We start from the raw sequence: 15187 nt of genomic DNA on the forward strand, positions 1-15187 counted from the left end.
CTATACACGTACAATGTATATACACACTTATACATTAAAAATATATCTAATTTATACAACATTGTACGCATATATACATATTTATACAATATTGTATGAGTTTGTATAAGCACTATTGTATTGGGAAAATCGAGTTCACATATTGAAGTGATTGAAAGATGACGTGTCATGACACGGAGGCTGGTCAAAGAGTGATGATTGTCAAAGAGGCACGAGTTGCAATAGATACGAGCAGAAGGTACAAGTAGAGGCACGAGCAGTTATTCAAAAGACTCAACGCTCGTATATATTTAATCCAAAAATCAAGGAGAATGAATCTGACAGCACAAGAGAGTACATATACAATATTTAATAAGCATTAAATACTAAAAACGTTAGGGAATCTGTATTGAATCACAATTATTATGTAACGTAGCATTTAATGCCTTTAATTATCTATAATGGCCTTATTATGACAAAGGCAAACATATATCTTTAAGATAGCTATAAAAAGGAGAGAATGGATCATTTGTAAGGACACGAAAGATCATCTGAATATACTGGTTTACTTTGTTCTCTTCTGTCCATCTTATTATTAGCAAAATCACTTTCCTTTATTCCGTTTTGATTATCAGTAACCCGTGTTTTTCTAAATTAAAACTTTGACCGAAATTTTACTTTTTGGTTAAACAAATTGGTTATGTTACCGGGAATCTGATAATCTACTCTTTCTTAGCCTAACCTTTTTTGTTGCATCAACTATGTCGAACATCAATGACAACACCCAAGGAAACCAATAACTCCAGGAGAATCCACAGGATGATCACATCCCAATCCCTTCTCCACAAAGCTCCCCTCAACGATCTCGAGAAGGCACTCCTGATGGATCTCATGCAATTGAAGCACTCAATTCAAAAATGATGAAGCTATCAATGAAGCTTTGCAAAAGCTAATCGCTCAAAAGGTCAATAAAGCTCTTGAGGCCTTTGTCAGCCAATTACCTGTTGCACCACCAACACCCACTCCAAATAATAACACTTTGGAGAACCCTCGTTCTGGGCTTGCTAATTCAGGTAGTGGTGGAATCCCCATCGAGTCACGAGAAGGAGAACCAGGTAACTTAGTCAATTCTGATTTACAAAATTTAGTACTAGCATTGCAGAAATGGCTCAAAGAGCAAAGTGACCGCATAGAGCAAATGCCTGGAGTACCGCCCATAATCAAAGGGATAAATATGGATAAATATTCACAACAACCTTGGAAGCCAAGTGCTGCTCCCCTCCCAATTCCAAAGAAATTCAAAATGCCCGATATTCCAAAATACGATGGAAAAACTGATCCACGAGACCACGTGACTACATTCACAACAGGCGTAAAAGGAAACAACTTGACCAAACAAGAAATTGAATCATTATTGGTCAAAAAATTCAGTGAAACACTTACTAAGGGAGCATTAACATGGTATTCTCTTTTATCCGAAAATTCCATAAATTCTTTTGCTGAGCTTGCAGATTCATTTATCAAAGCACACTCTGGAGCTCAAAAAGTCTAAAAAAGAATGGAAGATATTTTCAAGATTAAACAAGGGGTCTCAGAGTTGCTTAGAGAGTTCGTGGATAGGTTCCAGCGTGAAAGGATGACGTTACCGCGTGTACCTGACAATTGGGCATCTATAGCCTTCACTAGTAATTTGAATGAAAAAAGTTCAGAAGCCACGAGGCGACTCAAGGAAAGTCTTCGTGAATTCCCTGCCACAACGTGGAATGACGTTTACAACAGGTATAACACAAAGCTAAGGATAGAAGAGGATATTATTTCACGATCTCAAAAAGAATAAAAGGTAAGTTCTAAACGGGCGGAAACCGAAAAAAGGTTCGGTAAAAATAGGTGCGAACCATATATGGGCCCAGCGAGAAAAGATTCACGGTCAAAACACGATAATACTAGGTACGATCATAGGTCGAGGAATAGAGAGTCAGGCTCGTTATCAAGATTGGGGAATGATCGAAACAAGCGAGAGCCACGGGATGATGATAAAAACTTGAAGGCAAGATTTGGCGGTTATAATTTTAATGTAAGCACTTCAGAGCTCGTAGGTATTTTAAGAAGCATGGGTGATAAGGTGCGGTGGCCAAAAGAAATGAAATCGAATCCAAACAGGCACAATCCTGATCACTGGTGCGAATTTCATAACGATTACGGGCATAAAACGGTAGATTGTAGGTTGCTACAAGGGGAAGTTGATCATCTATTAAAGCAAGGGGTAAGCAAGCACACATGAAAAATAGGCAGAAGCCCCCTAAACCACCTTCTCCCAAAATGACCGTTAATGTTATAAGCGAATGTGAAGACATCAATGGCATGACGTACACAACAGCCAATAAAGTTTCCAAAGTCACAATTACCCACGGGAAGCGAGTGCGACATGTCTTAGAGGAAGAAAGTATTACGTTTGATGATATGGATGCGGATGGCGTATTATCTCCACATAACGATGCACTGGTAATATCTCTACTTGTACATGATACTAATATGAAACGAGTTTTGATTGATCCAGGTAGTTCCGTGAACATTATAATGCTAAGAGTACCACGCGAGATGCAAGCTGAAGATAAATTAATATCAAAGGCGCATACTTTGTCTGGATTTGACAATTCCAGTGTCGTGATGAAAGGGGAGGTAATACTTACTACATTCGCAGAAGGAGTTGTCAAAGATACAAAGTTTCAGGTGGTAGATATGGAGATGGCTTACAATATAAATCTCGGAAGACCATGGATCCACGAGATGGATGCCGTTCTGTCGACCTTGCACCAAGTAATTAAATTTCCATCACCATGGGGGATATATCAAATCCGTGGGGATCAACAGACATCCAGGAATATCAATTATGTAGCAGATTCAAGTACGAGAAACGAAGAAAAATAGCAGTTATAGAATCCAGTTGAGGGTACCACAACACAAACCTCAACTGAACAAGGGCGAACAGATGTGGACTCAAGGCCTGATTCCATTCAAGAACCAGAGGAAAACGAAAATATCAAAACAATAATTGAAGAACTGGAGGTTGTACTGTTATCCATACAATTGCCTGAAAGGAAAGTCTACGTAGGGGCCAATCTAAGCTATGACATGAAAGGTAAGTTGATCGAATTTTTGAAAACTAACGTGGATTGTTTTGCTTGGTCCCATTCTGATATGATAGGAATACCACCGGAAATAATGACTCACAAATTAAATGAAGACCCATCATATCTGCTTGTCAAACAAAAGAAGAGAAAGCATGGAACTTTCAAAAATCAAGTGATTCAAGATGAGGTCCAAAAATTACTAAAAATTGGGTCTATCCGCGAGGTAAAGTATCCTAACTGGTTAGCCAATACTGTTGTGGTACCAAAAAAGAATGGTAAATGACGTGTTTGTGTAGATTACACAGACCTTAACAAAGCTTGTCCTAAAGATTCTTTTTCATTACCACATATAGATCAACTAATTGATGCTACTGCAGGGCATGAGTTGTTAAGTTTTTTAGATGCATATTCAGGATACAATCAGATCAAAATGGATCCTATAGATGAAGAAAAGACTTCATTTATAACAGACAGGGGGACTTATTATTATAAAGTAATACCCTTTGGTCTTAAAAATGTTGGTGCAACATATCAAAGCCTAGTGACCAAAATATTTCAAGAACATTTGGGAAAAACTATGGAGGTCTATATAGACGATATGCTCGTTAAAACTCAACATTCAGGGGATCATATATCACACTTGTCTGATACGTTTCAGATCTTGCGAAAATTCAATATGAAATTAAATCCTGAGAAATGTGCATTCGGTGTTGCATCAGATAAGTTTTTGGGTTTTCTTGTTTCTAACCGTGGTATTGAAGTGAATCTCACACAGATTAAGGCCATTGAAGCAATCCCTAACATGCTTACAAGTAAAAAAGAAGAGCAGAGGTTGACAGGAAGAATTGCAGCCTTGGTGAGATTTATTTCTAAATCATCAGAAAAGTACTTTAAATTCTTTGCAGCTCTTAAAAAACAAGATTAGTTCGAATTGACTGAGGAATGTCAACAAGCACTCAAAAATTTGAAGACATACTTGTCAAATCCGCCATTACTCGCAAAACCAAAAGTTGGGGAAAAATTGCTCATCTACCTTGCTGTCTCCGAAGTAGCGGTAAGTGATGTGTTAGTTCGTGAAGATCAAGGTAAACAATCTCTGATTTATTATGTCAGCAAAACCTTATTAGATGCAGAGATGCGATATCCTCAATTAGAAAAGCTTGCACTTGCATTAATCATGGCATCTAGAAAATTAAGGCCTTATTTTCAATGTCATCCTATTGCAGTAGTAACTACTTATCCATTACACAATATATTACACAAGCATGAGTTGTCAGGTAGGTTAGCCAAATGGGCTATAGAATTAAGTAAATATGACATCACATACCATCCTAGAACCGCGATAAAATCTCAAGTGTTAGAAGGTTTTGTGGTTGATTTTAGCTAAGGAATGCAATTGGAAGCAGAAAAGGAATTACAGGTGTTTAACGGGTCTAATCCGGGAGTTTGGACTTTATTTACTAATGGTTCATCTAATGTGAAAGGTGCAGGCTTAGGAATTGTTTTGGTACCACCTACGGGTGAAACCATTCGACAAGCCATTAAATGTCATTTTATAACTAACAATGAAGCAGAGTATGAAGCTGTGATTACAGGTTTAAGACTAGCACGAGAACTTGACGTTAATCAGATTGTAATTAAAAGTGATTCACAGCTCGAAGTTAATCAAATGCTGGGGACTTATACGGCCAGGGAAGCACGAATGCAGCAATACTTAGAGAAGGTACGGGATCTGATAAGGCGATTCCAAACCTGGAAAGTTATGCAAATACCAAGAGATGAAAATGTTGAGGCGGACGTCCTAGCCAATCTCGCATCTGCGGCAGACGTGGCAAGCAATGAAAATGCTTCTGTGATCCATTTGTTTCATTCAGTACTCGATCCAGACAAAAATGAGGTAAATTTTAATTACTTAACCTAGGATTGGAGGAACGAGATTGTTGCTTTTTTGCAGTATGGAATCGTCCCTGAAGACAAGAAAAAAGCTCACGCGCTTCGGAAAAAGGCTGCTCGATATTGTTTAAAGCAAGGCAATCTTTATCGAAAAATGTTCGGTGGTTCCTTAGCAAGGTGCCTCGGGCCTTCACAGACGGAATATGTAATGAGAGAAATACACGAGGGGCATTGTGAAAATCACGCCGGAGGAAGATCACTGGTAAGAACCATGATTAGGGCAGGTTATTACTGGCCTAAAATGGAAGAAGAAACGGAAAATTTTGTGGCTAAATGTGATAAGTGCCAAAGATACGGTAATAACATGCATAGACCTGCGGAGTTATTACATCCGGTCATTGCACCGTAGCCATTTATGAAATAGGGGATGGATATCATGGGTCCACTACCACATGTAAAAGGACAGGTAAAATTCTTGCTTGTACTCACTGACCATTTTACTAAATGGGTGGAAGTAGGAGCATTCAAACAGGTGCGAGAAAAAGAAGTTAGAGATTTTATTTGGCGAAATATCATATGTCGATTTGGTGTGCCAAAGAAAATCGTGTGTGATAATAGCCCTCAATTTATAGGCACACAAATCACAAAGTTTTTTCAAAATTGGCAGATCAAAAGGATTATATACACACCTTATCATCCGGTGGGTAATGGACAAGCTGAGTCAACAAACAAAGTCATTATCAACAATTTAAAGAAGTGTTTGGAGGAATCCAAAGGTAATTGGCCAGAATTACTACCTGGTGTTTTATGGGCATACCGCACAACAACAAAAACAAGTACGGGAGTGTCACACCTCCTTTTTCCGGCACCGCGAGGTGCGTAAGGAGTTTTTTCCAATTAAAGGACAGTCAAAACGGGATTGGTTTAATTATTTCAGAGTCGCCACTTGGGAGATTTAGGGTGTCCCAAGTCACCAATTTTAATCCCGAATCGAGGAAAAGAATGACTCTATATTACAGTCTGCGTACCAGAAATCCGGATAAGGAATTCTGTTAACCCGGGAGAAGGTGTTAGGCATTCCCGAGTTCCGTGGTTCTAGCACGGTCACTCAACTGTTATATTCGGCTTATTTATCTGATTTTTAATACAATTATGAACCATGTGCAAATTTTATCTTTTACCGCTTTATTATTATAATTATTATTTTTTAGGAATGTGAACATCGCTTAAAACATATCTTTGGATTGTGTCACATGAAATGCACCCACAATACGAAACATATTTTATTTGATGTTTTAGGATTTAGATTTGGGTCCCATGAAATGCGCATCCGAGTTTAAGAAGGTAAAATTAATTAAATCGCGCCTAAAGAGTCTAGCGCGTCATTATCTTTGGGGAAGGAAGTGAAATTCACTAAACAATCCATCCCAAATTCTAAGTAATTTTTTTTAAATAATTAAATAAATAAATGAGATTGGAGAATCCTGTAAATTTGTATTATTTACATCTATTTATTTTTAGCGAAATCCTTTAAGAATATCCTTTAATGACTACCTTTTTATTATTACTAAGTTTTTTATAAATATAAAATCAAGGTTGTATTGGAAATGTCCTGCGAAAGCCTGTGCCAAGTCATCCCAGGTGTACCACCTGCTCGGATCTTGTCTTGTATACCACTCTAACGCCGACCCGCTCAAACTCTGGCCAAAGTAAGCTATTAATAGCTCATCTTTGCCCCCTGCTCCCCTCATTTTGCTACAAAAACCTCGTAGATGTGCCATAGGATCACCATGCCCTTCGTATAAATCGAACTTGGGCATTTTGAACCCTGCTGGTAATTGAACGTCAGGGAAAGGGCATAGATCCTTGTAAGCCACGCTGACCTGGTTACCTAACCCGTGTATGTTCCTGAAGGATTGCTCCAGGCTTTTAAATTTCCGCATCACCTCGTCCTGCTCTGGGCTCTTAGCCGGCTTTTCAATCTCCGCCGGGACCTCAAAGTGGGGATTATAGGTATGTGGCTCGGGTGCTTTGAATGTGAGTTCAGGGGGGTAGTATTGTGTATCGTGAGCCTGAAACAGTGGCTCACTAGATGATCTGTGCAATGGGGCTGGGGGAGGTGCCACAAAGACGGGAACATTTGGTGGAGGAGGGTTTTGAGTGGGTGGTGGAGCTTGGGAATCATAAGCCTCTCTTCCCTGATAATAGTGATGGCTTGGGAAACTTGTTGAAGGACCGGGAGAGGAGTATTCCGGCGTGTGTGTTGGTTGGAGGGTAGGAGTAACGGGTAGTTCTTGCCCCTTCTGGGCTCTAGCTAAGGCTATCTGCATTTCATTCATTTCTAGCCTCATTTTTTCCATTTTCTCCAGGGCTTCCTTCAGCATCTGATTGGCCATTTTTTCTGACTCAACGCTGTTGTCTGACCCAGTCATGCTTTCTGGTATAGGACCTTTTGATCTTGTCTGATAATGGTACGGTGCCAGTACGCTCTAACAACTAACTGATATTGATTGGAAAAACAACAAACTTGTCAGTGTTAGAGTCTTAACGGATATTGTAATTGCACGTTAGGGGGATGCAATGCTCCTAGGCAGTTAATCATTTCTAACATGCTTTTGCTCTGATCGCATGCATCATCCCGGCTTATTTTTGCTCTGACAAATATATATTCTTCCTCTTTTTTTTTTTTTTTTTTTTTTTTTTTTAATTACGGTCGAATCCTATAGAGATTGCCTACGTATCGTGACCCCGCACGAATCAGACCAAGCGTAGTTCGTGCCATAAGACCAAATATTTTTTTATTACTCAAAATAATGCTATTACAAGCCATCACAAAAAATACAGACTTTATATATATATATATATATATATATATATATATATATATATATATATTTTTAGAATGTTTGAAGAAAAGGAAAAAAACATATGGGTAGACAACAGACTCGAAAAACAAACAAGTGCAAGATTGAACTAGGGATACATTAAAACTTTGAATTTTGGTGCCCGCGAGGCATCATTCGGCCTTTCCGCGGGCTTGGGGGCCAGGCTTCTTTGCAAGCTTTTTAGTTCCTCCATGATCTGATGGACATAACCCATGATTGAGGCAAATAGGACATCACGAGGCATCTCTTCACATGTTAGGCACTTTGTGGTGATATAGTGCCCTATATCATTGATCCTACCCCTGATTCTATCCCTCTCTATGCACAGCTGTTCTATCCGTTGATTCTTTAGTCCCAATATTCGAGTATTGTCAATGAGCTGCTCTTGGAACCTCTCCATTTGTTCTTCCATCCGGGCTATCGACTCATAGCAGTGTTCTCTATATGTTCTAGCATCCTGGGCTTGTTTGAGGACCCGATTATTGAGAATGGAGTTTATCTCTCTCAATGTCGCAACACTCATTTCGTAGTCCCTTTTTACTTGCCATAGGTGCTCTCTCCGTGATGTTGTAACTGTAGCCCACCTGACCCGCATTCTTGTTATACAAGCCTGGGATCTCTCCAAGTCTTCTCGGCTTTGGCTGACTTGATTTCTCAATTCCGCTATCAACCTTTCATCAGAGCGACGTTTCTGTCGGTCGCTATCACTCTTACTGACTTGGCGAATTCGGGCTTTCAGTGCCTGGTTTTCTTTGGCTAATTTGTTCTTCTCACCCTGCTCTGAGGCTACTTGAACGTTGTTTTCAAACATAAGCCTTTCAATTTGTCGCTTCAGCTTCCGATTTCAACCCGGTAGCCTTCCTCTCTCACTAACCAGCCCCACTGTTCCTGCGAATCATCCGTAAATTGTTGGACGTGAGCTCTTTTGGCAGGACTCTGACGAATCTGGAACCTTTTCCCGAACCAAACATCGTATTTTGGGTCTACCTCACCCTTAGCCAACTCTCGAACCATAGTCTTGGGTTCAAGGAATCTACATTCGTGCCACAGCTTTCTAATTTTTCCTTCGGGGAACACGACTCCTGGACTCAACTCAATGGCGTGCTTGCTTAGATCCTCATCAGTGGGAATTACCTGAAATCTTCCTAGTTGGCGCAGTACCCGATGAGGAGCATATGGTTGGATGCTACGAAGTCCCATCAAAAGAACATGACATTCCTCGGCCACCATGTATATTACCTCAGTATCATTCAACCACCCAAATGCCCATTCAACTTGGTCGGCTGTTGTTGACCTCAATTGTGCAAGCCATGCTTCGACGCCTTCGGGAAATATGACGCCTGTCATTCGTTTCTCAAAGCCGCTAATGCAGTTTCTCTCAGTCAACCCGTGGTTCATGTATCCCACTCGGTGATGGAGGTGTTCTTGCATCCACAGCTGGAGTAACAGACTGCATCCCTGAAAGAACTTGCCTCCTTCTCGGCATATAGTTAAAGCTCGGTAGATTTCGGACAAAATCAAAGGAACCACAGTACTGTCGGTTCTTTTGATTGCAACATCGGCCATCCCTACAAGGCTTATCTCTATTTTTTTATCTTTGCGGGGACAGACCACAACTCCCAGAAATGCTGTGATAAATGCCAAAGTACGTCTTGCTTCCCACTTGATTCTGTTCCCAGTGTGAATTAATCCGAGGTTTGGTTCTTCCAAACCCTGAGGAATTCCGTACCGTTGATACAAGAATTGGAGAGTACAACATCCCTTCGACAAATCATCATTCTGTACCTTCCGACTAATGCTTAGCAAATCCAAGAACGCGTGCGGAGATACTGGTCTTGGTGAAAGTAAATACTGCCCTCTTAGTTTCCCATTCAACCCCGCATATCCGGCGACTTCCTCTAGTGTAGGTGAAAGTTCAAAGTCAGCAAAACGAAACACGTTGCGTGTTGGGTCCCAGAACGGTATTAGAGCCTCGATGATATCTGTCCTTGGCTTGATATTCAACAGATCGACAAAACCTCCCAAAACTCTTTCCACTATCTTTATACTATCCTTTCCCATATCATTCCACCACATGTGGAGTTGCGAAGGGACCTCGCTACACACTGAGAATGATTCATTTTGACTTGTGCTCATCCTGCACATTTATTATAGTGATTAAAGAAGGAAAAACTTTTATTTGACTTAAAAACTATCTATATTCTAAAGAAATATTTTTTGGATTTTAATTTTTTTTTCTTGAAAAAAACTTTGAAGGAGAAAGGAAATATTTTTGAACCAATATTCTGAATTTATGAAAGAAATACTACAGAAAAATATTTTTGAATTTTATTTTGAATATCTTTTAAACAAATAATTGGGATTTTGAGATTAAAAGGAAATATATATTTTTTTTTAAAAAAAAAATTTGAGGTCTAAAAGAAAAACTTTCTAAAGAAGTGAGTAATGTTAAATATTTTTGGATTTTTTTGAATATGGTGAGCCGAAACCAAAGAGGTTTGCCTCTGATCTCACATCCGGTGAGAATCATACCCGCGTAGTTCAGGCTATAAACTAACTAATTTTTTTTTAAAACAAACAAATTTTTCCTTTTTCTTTTATAGCAAAAAAAACTATTTTCCTTTTTCATATTTTTTTTTAAAAAAAATAAAGCAAATTAAAATAAAAGACTTATTCCTACACACTTTCTGCTTTCTAGGCAAACAAACAATTCTAAAAGTAAAAATATATATGTTTTTTTTTAAAAAAAAAAAATCGGCAGCATTTCGACAGTACTTGGACACTGATTTTTCTAAATTAATCATCTAACTTTCCACTTGCTAGTTTTATTTTATTTTATTTTTTACACTCCCGAGACTCAGAAGCCGGTCAACATGCAAGACCGAGCAAATAAATGCACATAAAACAAATAAGATGCATCAGGATGGTCATTTTCATTTTTGGTGCACCTGTCCTAGACAGACCCAACCCCTGTGTTGAGCCTCCAAAATCAGATGCACGTGATGCAAATAAACGTTCCTACTAGGGATCCGACATGTGGTTTTGTTATACTACATGAAATGACTCTCGAATCGAAAAAAACAAATATTAATAGAAAGTAATAAAATTATAATCATAAATACAACATGGAATTATCGAAAAGTAAAAAAAATAAACTAAGCTTATTATCAACACCCTAAAAATGCCTAAATAAAAAAAAATAGAAGAAATAACGTAAAAATGGCGTTATTGAATCAGTTTGGCAAAAATTAACTAAGTTCCTTATTCATAAGGTTTTTCGTCAACGATAAGTTAATCCGAATCATGTAGTCAATTTCAGTTATAACATGAATTAGTTTGCGAACAAGTATTAGGACATGATGAATTAAAACAAAGTTAGTTAATGTTAAATTGTTTAAATTTTTAGAAATATGATTTAGTACTCAAGTTTTTACATTTTTAGGGTTTTTCTTTCTTTTTTTTTTTGTTTTATTTTGTTTGTAAAATAATAGGGGTGTTGGGTTATGGACTGGGTCGACCCAGTTCGAAATGGACTGGGTCGTAGGGAAGATTGGGCCATTTTTTGGGCCTATGACTTGAAATCGAAGAAGAGGCCCAATTCCGACTTTCTTTATATTTTCGCTCTCTTTTCTTCTTTTATTTTTCTAAAACTAAATTATAAAAATACTTAAACTATTATTAAGAACTAAATTAAGTTATAAAAGCGCAAATTAACTCCCAATAACAATTAACGCACAATTAAGTAATAATTAAGCATAAAATTGTATATTTGGACATTAAATGCTAAAAATGCAAACGATGCTTATTTTTGTAATTTTTAATTTTTTGTAAACAAATTTAATTAGTAACAATTATAGAATTAAATCCTACATGCAAATGCGACATATTTTTGTATTTTTTTATTAATTTAACAAATAAACACGCACAAACAAATACAAATAATTATTCAAAATATCACAAAATATCACAAAATTGCACACCAAAGAAAAATCATTTTATTTTTGAATTTTTGGGAGTAATTCTCATATAGGGCAAAAATCACGTGCTTACAGGGAGAAACACCATTCTCATTGGTTTATGGAGCTGAAGCCTTAATTCCAATTGAGATAGGAGAGCCAAGCACGAGGTTTACACAAGCGTCAGAAGAATACAATGACGAAGAAATGCGCATAAACCTTGATCTACTTGAAGGAAAAAAGGAAACTGCATTAATAAGAATGGTAGCACAAAAGCAGGTCATGGAACGATACTACAATCGAAAAGCGCGTCTAAAATACTTCAAGATTGGGGACTTCATTCTCAAAAAAGTTTTTCAATCTACGAAGGCGGCTAATGCAGGAAAATTGAGTCCAACCTGGGAAGGACCCTACAAGATTCATGGTATGGCAGGAAAAGGAGCATACGAGCTGGAAACGATAGATGGCAAGATACTACCTTCACACTGAAATATCGTTCACCTGAAGATATACTATTTCTAAGGAATACCCACGGTCAGGTATCCATATTTTAAAATTTTATTTTTGAATTGTTAAAATTTTACTAACGATTTTAGATGATAGGCAAAAAGCTAGCCCATACTAAATGATGAATCACGACCTGCAAGTCACGTGGAATAAATTAAAATTCTCAGTCTAGTGTTACAACTATTCTGATAGAAATTCAGGCAGGTTAAGCAGTTTTCATCTATAATCGCACCTCCGAGTCCCGTGTGTTTTTCCTTTTCAGGGAAAGGACCAAATGAGAGGAACAATCAAGTGCTCGAGACTTCATACTTCAACGCTCAAACACTTCGGGAACTATATAATATATGTGTATAAAGAAGGCAAAGAAGATTGGGAAATAATCAAAGTTCAAGCCTGAGAAGTTTACTCATTGAGTGAGAGCAAAGTCACGAGCTAAGGCCAAAGAAAAACCTTATCATAGTTAGGGTAAAGACAATGTACTGAAACGGGTTATAAGTAAAAACCTTGTATTCATTTTCTTTTTTGAAATATGTTATAAGGGAAACAGTTGCGAGAAAGTTATAGAAGTAATTCAAATACATGTAAAGTGTTATTTAAAACTTGACAAAGTTCAAATAAAAACTTTTCTAAGTTATTCCAAAAAACATGTATATTCCTATTTCTTTTATCGTACATTAACACTATTATAAAGTTGACACGTCTTCTTTATTAAGTGTCGAATATAAAAGGGCCATCTTTTATAAAATTCATGATTAATTCAAGTATTCATGAAGTTAACAGAAGCATTTTTGAAGAATAAAAATGCAAGTTATTCAGTAAGTCCTTAAAAATAAAGGCAAGAATAAACAAAACAGAAGTTCAAACAACAACGGAAACTTCTTATTAAAAAGTTTAGACTAAGTATGAACTTAGTCATAAACCAAAAGTTGTTTATACAAAGTGCCCCATAAAAGGACTAGGGACTTACCGTTTTCAACAAACCCTTAAAAAGACCAAGGGTCACAATCACATACCACCAAAAGAAAAAAAATTAAAGGAATTCAAACAACATAAACTTTTCACTGAGAAAATGAAGGGACTGAAGCAGGGTCATCAGCAGCAGCGGGCTCAACTTGACTTGAAGGAGTGGGGATACCCATATTATCTTCAACATTTTCAGAATCTTCAGCCACGGGAGAAGAAAAATCTTGGTTCTGCTGAGTCTTCTCAATAGTCTCTATGATCTTGGCTAACTTATATTCCAAGTTAAAATTCTCCTAGCTAACTTCAACGAGGGTGTCATGGCGAGAATTTAAAAACGCCCAACTCACTTTAATGGCAGTTTTATCTTTAAGGATCTCATAATCTATTTCCCAGTCAGCAATTTCATTTCTTAACTTTTCATTTTCAGCCAAGTCAGATTCATATGAACTTTGAAGAGAAGCGTGGGAAGTCTCTAAAGAGCAAACCTTATCAGAAGATACCCGGAGGTCTTCTTGAGTTTGAGTTAAATTCTGCACGAGTTCACCAGCATATGCTTCTTTTTCACTCAAGAGAGCTCTCAACTCTCTAATTTCTTCACTTGCCTTGGTATAATTGCTCGGAAAAAGAGGTTTCCAGATGAGCCTTTTCCTTACTTTCTTGATTTGAAGAAGCCTTTTCAACTGTTAACTCTGAAGTCAAAGCCCGTACCTGCTGCTCTAAGGTACTTTTACTTTTTTCTAAAGTTTTCATGTCGATCTGAAGACTTTCACACTGTTCGTTCCAATTATCCGCCTCCACTTGGTAGTCACGCACTAATTGCTCTGAGAGGGAAACCTTTTCATCATCTCTGTGCCAATTAGATTGACCTAAAAAAAAGGGGAAAAAATGAGAATCCTGAAGATAGAAAAATGACAAAGTAAAGCTTGAAAAAGGAATACCTTTAAAGAAGCATGCACTATATCATTCATCAAGACCACAGAACTATGGCTATCAAGCTTAGCTCTCTCAACTGGACCAATCAAAGGCTTTAGCCACATGTCAGCTTGACCTGATTTCCTTGAAAGGTTACCTTCAGCGGAAACTTCAATGGTAACTCGCCTCATAGCACCACTCCTACTCGAAGAACCAACTTCTGTGTAAGGAGCAGTTGAAGGAGGAGTAGTCGAGGGAGGAACTGCGGAAATAGTCATAATAGCCTGGGGAGGAACGGTAACAGCCATGACCGGCAAATGAGGAATCACAGGAACGGGAGTAGAAAAAGAAGTAAGAGGTGCTTCATCAGAAATCGGACCTAAATTTTCACTACCAAACCCGCGGTTAAAACGTTTCTCAACTGAATCATGAGCAGCAACGAGGACTTCATCATCAGGAATCATCACTGGGGCTTTAATAAACTCAGTAAGAGGAACAGAACGAGGGGGATGCTTCATCATCAGAAATGATTAGCCTACGAGCTCGTGGCCTTTTTACCAAGAAACCCCTATCTTCCTCTTCTTCAGAATTTTGGTCACTAGCGGCTTTCCTTTTCGATGAAGAACCCAAGATTATCTCTTGGGCTCTTTCCAAAGAAATACGGGAAGCCACGACCGCCTCGCACTAATCCCTCGAACAACAAATCCTGATAAAAAGAAGGATTAAAATAAGTTCTGGGAAAAACAATAAAGAGTTAAATAAAAAATAAAAAAACTCTTACCATGAGTTTTCACTTTCCAACCAAATCGTTGGGAAAGATTCTTCCAAGATCCACCCTCCATTGGGGCTGTATTCAGTAACTTTCCTACCTAACCACGGAAATTGAGAATTTTCTCAACAATTCCCATGGTTGCTGAAAAGGAAAAGGAAAATGAGAATAATGATCATCAAAATTGAAGAA

The sequence above is a fragment of the Nicotiana tabacum genome, chromosome 7 (genome assembly GCF_000715075.1).
Source record: "Nicotiana tabacum cultivar K326 chromosome 7, ASM71507v2, whole genome shotgun sequence".
Classification (NCBI taxonomy): domain Eukaryota; kingdom Viridiplantae; phylum Streptophyta; class Magnoliopsida; order Solanales; family Solanaceae; genus Nicotiana; species Nicotiana tabacum.